General features: G+C 38.4%; 1 protein-coding gene across 4 annotated transcripts in view; it reads right to left on the bottom strand.

Annotated features, from left to right (window-relative positions):
• The window catches only part of AZIN1 (antizyme inhibitor 1), a 39665-nt gene that overhangs the window by 17115 nt on the left and 13889 nt on the right, over positions 1 to 8661 (bottom strand). For 2 of the 4 annotated variants that reach the window (XM_037738658.1, XM_017528916.2), the window contains exon 3: positions 6597 to 6742. The exons of the other annotated variants lie outside the window; for them this stretch is intronic. The gene's annotated coding sequence lies outside the window, so the exon portion shown is untranslated. The remainder of the gene's footprint in view (positions 1 to 6596; positions 6743 to 8661) is intronic. 4 annotated transcript variants of the gene reach the window in all.

Below are 8661 nucleotides of genomic sequence, written 5' to 3' on the forward strand. Positions count from 1 at the left end.
AAACAATATTTTTTGTAGTTTTAGTAGAGACGGGGTTTCACCATGTTGACCAGGACGGTCTCGATCTCTTGACCTCGTGATCCACCCGCCTCGGCCTCCCAAAGTGCTGGGATTACAGGCTTGAGCCACCGCGCCCGGCCCCAAAAGTCTGTATTATTTCAATAGACAATGTATAAAAGTGTTTTAAGTGCCTAATTTAGTGAGAAATGTATGCAGTCATTTAACAATTTCAGAAACACCTGATTATTATCCTTTAACACCCATTTAAAAAAGCAAATACATTAATGTTTTATACATTTATCCAAAAAGGTCAATATAATTTGAAGGAGTGAGTCACAGATATACACAATACAATACAAGCCTATATTATCACCTTATTTACAGAGCTGCAGACCCAATCTGTATTATATTATTTTGTGCTCCTATAACACATAATTGCACCCATTTTAAAAGTAAAGAAAGCTAGTGAAATATCTGCAGCCAAGAAATCAAAATACCAGTCTAAACTTTTAATATACTGTCAGCCACATTAATAGCACTGCCAGGTAATTGCAGAAATTCCTGGATGCGCATGGTGGCATGCCTGCACCATGCCTGCAATCCCAGCACTTTTGGAGGCCCAGGCTGGACTGCTTGAGTCCAGGAGTTTGAGACCAACCTGAACAACGCAGCAAGCCCCTGTCTTTCCTAAAAAAGTTCCCAAGTAAATAAAAGCAATAAAAGTGGGTGAGAAAAAAAAAAAAAAACAAAAAACAAAATTAAAAAAAAAAAAACAAAAAAAAAACAGATGAGTGTGGAGGACGGCTTTAGAGAACAATCTGAATCTTTGATGTACAGACTGCCTAGGCCTTACCTCAAGCTAAAATAGTACTAGCTACATCGAGTTAGCAATGTTATGAGGTAAGTTGCTTTGGTGAAATCACTGGACTAGGAGTCAGAAGACCTGGTCCTGGCTGCATAATTTCCTAGTATCTACACATCAATTTCTCTAAACCTCAGTTAACTACCTTATTTCTTCAATAGGTTGTCGTAAAAACAACAACAACAACAACAACAACACACACCCATAAAGCATATGAATTAAAAACATCTGTTTATGTGATGGCTAGATAGAATAGAGCTAAAATTAAGTTGTCAGTTATCAGAAATGGAAAAACAACCTAATTAGAAACTAGGCTTATAAGCTAGGTATCTGTACATCCTAAGCCAGTTACTAAGAAATCTGATTTTAAAAAAAGCTTTAAGCTAAATTCTAACCCTCTTCAATGAAATCAGTAAAATAAACCTGCCCACTCCCACAGAGCACTCATTCTCCTGGGGCAGCACATAGTGACATATAGGTTTATCTTCTTTGTTGAACTTCACTGGTACTTAGGTTACTTTAGGAAATAACTTCGACATAAATGAGATAAAACAAGTCCACCAGACAGAATACTACTCACTATCTGGTACTAACTTCTGATTGCCACATTAATAATGGGCATAGTCCAGCTGTCTTGGCAGCCCATTTTAAAACTTGTACAGCCTTTCCTGTGTCCTTGATTCCTCCCACCACCCCCTTTCACCCTCTCCAATGCCCCAAGCTAGAGTTCACCCTTGGTCGATGGCCACTGTCCTCAAAGTATACTCCATTTCAACGGCTCTTAAAAGTGTTAGCATTTTGGCTGCCAAAAAAAACAGTCCTTAATAAGCTGTATTAGTCAAATTTCATGAAATACAAATGCTCAGTTTTAACTTTTAAAATACTAACAGCTTCGTTTCCAATAAGCCAACTGCGTTCAGTTCAACTCATCGGACATCTTTCATGCTATAGCACGGACTGAAAAGTTGAGGATGTTTTTATCAATTAAGGCCTATCTGAATAGATCTAATATTTATGCAATGAAGTCAAATCACAGTCTGCACATCCTCAAAAGGTTGCTGTAACAGGACTGCTGTAAATCTGTGCCCAGAAAACAGACATTTTAGGCTGAGAATACACATGTATTTTAAGCAATTTAAAACACCAATTTTGGGGGGATAGTCAGCTGGGCACTAAGAACAATAAAAAACATAAAGGTCACTCATTTAAATAGATAAATATAAGAAAGTAAGGTAGAAACTTCCTGTTAGGTTTGGCATCACTAACCTTTTTGGCATAGCAGCCAATTTTCATTATTCTACTATTAATAGATACAAAATACATTGAAATGGAAAAAAAAAAGTAAGTTGTGTCCTCACTTCATGTCAATAGCTTCTTGCAAACTGTGTCTTTTAAGCAAATGAGGTAAAACAAAACCATTTTTTCTTGACATTATAATGAAATGTTATTTGAGGACTTGTTGTATGTCTTTTTGCTTAAAGTAGCAGTTTCCAAGAACTAATTGACTAAGTCTAACATATATGTAGTATTTGGTATTTACTTGAAAACCTTTGGTTATTGATTATAGACCATCACAGGCAACTGCTGCCAAATACAGAAGGTTTAGCTTTCACAGACAGGGTATAAGATAAGGCTCCATTTCCTAGCCACAGTATTCGTAGGAAGAGCAATTTTCCCGTAACATTCAGGATCCTCAGTACTTATAAAAACATCAGGCCCACTGTATCAAGTCTTACTTGCTGACTACCTACATTCTTCAGAGCTTCTTCCATAGTAGTATGATGATATGGATAAAGATTTTTTTTTCTCAAATATTTTCAAACCATGTAATTTCATAGGTTCAACTCTTACTGCCTGCTAAGCTAGCTTAAATCTAATAGCAAACCTATTTATAGCAGTCTCCCAGCTGTTCTAAGTATTTCATCTATTCAATATTAATTATCTTAACCCTTAACACCACAATGACAGCATTATCCCCATTTATATACTGAGGAATGGAATAATTAAGTAGGTTAGCTCTAGAGACACTAACGATCAAGCCACATTTAAAACAAGATGAAAACTCTGCTTCCCTAGACCCCATCCCTGTTAAAACATAGGACTCCTTTTTTGGAAATCCAACACAGTTTTAAGTCTCTTTAAAAGAACTTTATCATCTCCACATAATCAGCCCGTTTCGGACACATGAATTACTCACTCATACTTGAAAAATGCTAAGTTTATTCACACTGGTATAAAAACATTACCATGCCTACTCAAAGCCTTTCTTCATATGATGTCCCTTTTGCAGCAAATCCCCAACTCCACCCCAGGCAACCACTGACCAGCTTCTTGTCACCATAAATTAGACTTTTTAAAATAAAAGCTAAATAATTGTAAACATCAACTGAAGGCTAAACCAAAACAGCTAACATATATAGTGGCATTATCAATATAAATATAGTGAAAAACATGACCTCCTCTAAAGGAAAGATACAATGCTTGTGGACTTGGTTATTCATCTTTGAAATGGAACTGTCACTTCAGAAGTAACAGCAGAATTGTTAACCAAGTCCCAGCTGAGTGACAAAATCATTCTGTTGGAAAAATGAAATAAAATTCATTTGCTATACTGGTAGTACTTGACAAAATGGATTAAGGATCACCTGAATCCACAAATGCAGTATATTAACATTTGTTTTCTTTCATTATACAGAAAACTATAATAAAATAGTTGACTGAACACAATACTTTGGAAGCTGAGGCGGGAGGATTTTATGAGGCCAGAAGTTTGAGATCAGTCTGAGCAACACAGGGAGACTCCATTTCTAAAAGAAAAAACATAACAAAAACCAATACCAATAAAGCTCTAAGGGAGGTTTATTTCCTTTGATGTCCTCTTGAAGGCTTTGGGATTGCTGTAAATTCCTAGCCCAGAGTAGGTACTCTGAAACAAATGAACAAAAGAATTCACAACAAAGAGTGGGGAGTTCTTAAACTTGGCGGTGTTGGTAATGAAATCCCTGGAAGTGTACTGAAAAAGTAGGTCTATTTTTCCTTTTTCCTTTTTTTTCTTTTTTTTTTTGAGTAAAGGTGTCACTCTGTCACCCAGAGTGGAGTGCAGTGGCATGATCACAGCCCACTGAAGTCTCAACCTGCTTAGACGATCCTCCCACAACAGCCTTCAGTCCTACCTCAGTTCAGTCAGTCCCTGTAGCTGGGACTACTGTCGCATGCCACCATGTTCAACTAATTTTTTTATTTTCCTTGATATGCAAGCAATCCAGATGTACAGTCATGTGTTGCAAAACAATGTTGACAAAGACAGATCAAATGTATGAAAGTGGTACCATAATACCATATTTTTACTGTGACTTTTCTATGTTTAGATATACATAAATACCACCGTGTTACTATTGTCTACAGTATTCAGTACAGTAACTCACTATACAGGATGGTAGCCTAGGAGCAGTAAGCTATACCATACAGCCTGGGTGTGTTGTAGTCTGTACTATCTAGGTTTCTGTACATACATTATGATGCTCAAACAACTACAATGTCACCTAATGACACATTTCTCAGAATGTATCTGTCATTAAGCTACAGATGCCTGCGAATGCAAAGCTCAACTATCAGCTACTGTTAAAGACTAAAAGGCCTGTAGGACTGGCCGTTCCAAAGAACCAATGAAAAGTAAAAAAATTTTAAAAAAGACTAAATGCCAAGAAAAAGCCAATTCCCTCAAAAGAATCTGTAAAACACAAACTCCTTAAACAACAGGTGTTTTTTTCCTCTTTGTGGACAATAGGGTCTCACTACATTGGCCAGGCTAGTCTCTAATTCTTGGGCTCAAGCTATCTTCCTGCCTCTGCCTCTCTAAGTGCTGATACTACCAGTATGAGCCACTATGCCTGGGGTTAAACTTTCTAATACATCTTGAGGCAACAAACTCTTTGTCCCAATAAAATGCCACTTGGAAGCCCAATATTTCCAAAAATTGAAAAGGGATAAGTAGGCAGGTGAGGTAGGCTGCTCAAGTCTTTCCTATATGTTGTGCCCAATCTCAATGAGAGAGTCCTAAAAAAGCAACTCAAATCATACCTCTGGGATCACTGCTTGCAGTTTTCTTAATATATTAGCAAAAATAGTTTACAGTTCCATTGTTACAAAAAGAAAGGTTTATGTTCCGACATTTATGTCTTACTGAAAGCATTAAGTGAAGAAATATTTTGCTAAAATGTTTCAGGCGGTATTAAAGTTAATTGGCAACAATATGTTAAACCAAGAGTCATAGACAAAGCATGTTCTAGGATGCAAGCATGAAAGTTAAGTGTGCATGCGTCAGGGGTGAGCAGTTTATACCTTACACCAGATTCACTAAGTTAATCTACCTCAATCTTAAACACCACAGGGGACAGGACACGGTGGCTCACGCCTGTAATCCCAGCACTCTGAGAGGCTGAGGCAGGCGAATCACGAGGTCAAGAGATCAGGACCCATCCTGGCCAATATGATGAAACTCCTTATCTACTAAAAATACAAAAATTAGCTGGGCGTGGTGGAGCACGCCGGTAGACCCAGCTACTCCAAAGGCTGAGGCAGGGGAATCACTTGAACCCGGGAGGCGGAGGTTACAGTGAGCCAACATAGTGCTACTGCACTCCAGTCTGGACAACAGAGTGAGATCCGTGTCAAAAAAACAAAACACCACATGCTACTGCACTCCAGTCTGGACAACAGATCGAGATCCGTGTCAAAAAAACAAAACAGCACAGCACTCTTTCCAGGACATCTCCATACTCTCCACTAAGAATGCAGACTCAAACCAAGGTGATACACCAAACATTCTCCCTAAAATTCTGGGTGAAAATAATTCCCAGAAGAAACTGTACCACTCTGGCTTACATATCAGAAACAGGACTATTTACTGGCTCCAACATATTCTGGTGCTATTGGACCTTGAATTAGTTAAACTTGAAAAAAAAAATCTTCTCCATGTAAATCTTAGTTTCTCTTCATTAGAAGTGAACAGCAAATCTTTTTTTTTTTGAGATGGAGCTTCACTCCATCATCCAGGCTGGAATGCAGTGGTGTGATATCGGCTCACTGCAACCTCTGCCTCTTGGGTTCAAGTGATTCCCCTGCCTCAGTCTTCCAAGTAGTTGGGACTACAGGTGTCCGCCACCAGGCCCATCTTTTTCTTTTTTTGTATTTTTAGTAGAGACGGGGTTTCACTATGTTGGCCAGGCTGGTCTCAAACTCATGACCGGATGATCTGCCTGCCTTGGCCTCCCAAAGTGCTGGGATTATAGGCGTGAGCCACCGTGCCTGGCCAGCAAATCTGTTTTTAATAAAAGCTCTGATGTCTAGTAATATCAACAGACACTAGAAAGTATTCTCTACTCACAAGCACTTTTAAGCTATTTTCAACCACCTTGTTAATGTACGGTTGAGAAAGCGCAGGTTACTTTACACTAATACAGTAGCTATAACCACAACACTACTTCTATTAATAATTTCCTCTTAGACTCATAACTGAGAAGAAAAAATATGTAACATTCCTTATTCACACCTTCATATTGGTGTTTTTGTTAATACATTTTCCATGAAGAGCTGCCAAAAGAAACAAAAGGCTCCAAAGAACCACACACTGCTCCCTGGAGCCTTTCATGAGGCCGCTGAGTCCTCATGTTCATCGAGAGGGTAGCTCCAAGAGTAGTGGCTGCGGCAGCTGGGCACTTGCCTTGTTACACACCTGCTACAAAGGCTTCTACAGTTGATTGTACTTCAGAAGAAACTGATACATCTCTCAAATAATCACAAGATAATTCTGGCAGCAACAGCCCACTTGACACCAAGCTGGATGAATATGAGTCTTGGATTTCTGAAGTGAAGACCTCCCTGGAAGTAGAACAGGGAGAGCTGAAAGGTTGAGAATACTGTTTCAGAGATACCTAAGCAGGAAACCCAACCTTAATACATCAATTATTTTTCTAAAAGGATTTTTACTCATTAAAAACGAGAAATGATATTCTGAAATTTACACTATTACTGTTACTCTGAAGATGCCTAAGCACAGTTCTACTTTTATTTTTACATAGGCATTTGATGATTTGGCACTCAGTTCACAGCTTTAAAAATACACAATGTTGTTTAAGTCCCCTCTGAGTTCTACCTACAACAGAAAATAACGTTACTTACCGCACAGAATACCTTTAAAAGTAATTGACTAGAAGAGCACTAGAAGATTCTAAACAATGATTCTGGTACTATAGATGTGAAGCCTCTAGGTTTGAATCACTACGAAAGAGTGAAGCTACATACTGAAATTGGAAGAAAATCCCTATAAATTGAGTGATCGTAAGATCGGATAAACTTCTGCTACCCTGAACCCCAAAATAAGTGACAGACAGTAACAACAGCCTACATCGAGTACTCCGAGTAATCAAGGACAAGGCTTGCTTCAATAAGAAAGCCAGTAATCACAATGCATACCCCTAAAATTATTTTTCAGGTGATAAGGTTGCAAGAAACTAAGTAAACCTACAGGAAGAAAACTAAAGGTGACTGCTAAGTAATTGTTTTAAAGGAGAAAAACAAGAATGAACAGAAAATATGTAAGGGGGTGAAAAATCCTAAAGGGAACACGCCTAACAGGCTAAGTCTGATAGTGCTTGTGTAAAGACTGCCTCACTATAAATATTAAAATGTAGCTTGATGAGAAAACAAAATACATAATTCTCACAGTAATATTACTTTCCCATATGGAATTAACACAATGAGACTCCCTTAAAAATGTTGTCTTGACTATTAAATGCGTATTTTCTGCAGAAAATTTGTGTGTGCTAAAGCGTGTATTTATCTGCACACAAGTGAAATATTTACATCCCTTTTGGCAATTTAATAACATTAAAGATGACTATTACAATACAACATCAAGTACATAATCATATTAATTTCAAGTTTTCTAGCTTTCCTGGTTTCAATCAAGCATAGGGAATAATCCTTTAAAGAGACGCACTATTTTGGTCACCTTAGGGCAGAGCTCACTGCCTGCTTATCCCCTACCTACCCAAGGAAAACATAGTAATACATGTGCAATACAGTAATTACAAAGAAGACCAGGTTAAGTAGGTTATTAAGAAATAACATTTGGCCAGGTGCAGTGGCTCACATCTGAAATCCCAGCACTTTGGGAGGCCAAAGTGGGTGGATCACCTGGGGTCAGGAGTTCAAGACCAGCCTGTCTAACACGGTAAAACTCCGTTTCTACTAAAAATACACAAAATTAGCTGGGCTTGGTGGTGTGCACCTGTAATCCCAGCTACTCGGATGACTGCGGCAGGAGAACTGATTGAACCTGGGAGGCAGAGATTACAGTGAGCTGAGATCACACCATTGTAGTCCAGCTTGGGCAACAAGAGTAAAACTCCACCTCAAAAAAACAAAATAAGTTGCAATACCTCAGAGGCCCCTGTACATCTCTCCCAGGTGGTGATGGATACATATCCCTTAAAATTTGTTCAGATCGTCTCTAATCATCATTCCTTTGTTACTTAATTTTTAAATTCTCTATGTGACCCCAAAACAGTGTTGGGCAGTGTGGTACTTTACATTCCACTGACTGGCAGTTCAAGTAGCACATAGTCTAGAACACATACCTGGGACTGGAACTGCTAGGCTGTTAATGCCAAACAGTTTTCAAGTCTTCTGCTCATTTTCTTGTTTTTGCCTTTTATTTATCTGTAGGAGCTCTTTATGAATTTAGGATAGCAAACCTCTCATTAGGAAGATTATCTGGGGGGGGGGGGGGTTTTTTT

Source organism: Cebus imitator, unplaced genomic scaffold, assembly GCF_001604975.1.
Source record: "Cebus imitator isolate Cc_AM_T3 unplaced genomic scaffold, Cebus_imitator-1.0 Scaffold56, whole genome shotgun sequence".
NCBI lineage: Eukaryota > Metazoa > Chordata > Mammalia > Primates > Cebidae > Cebus > Cebus imitator.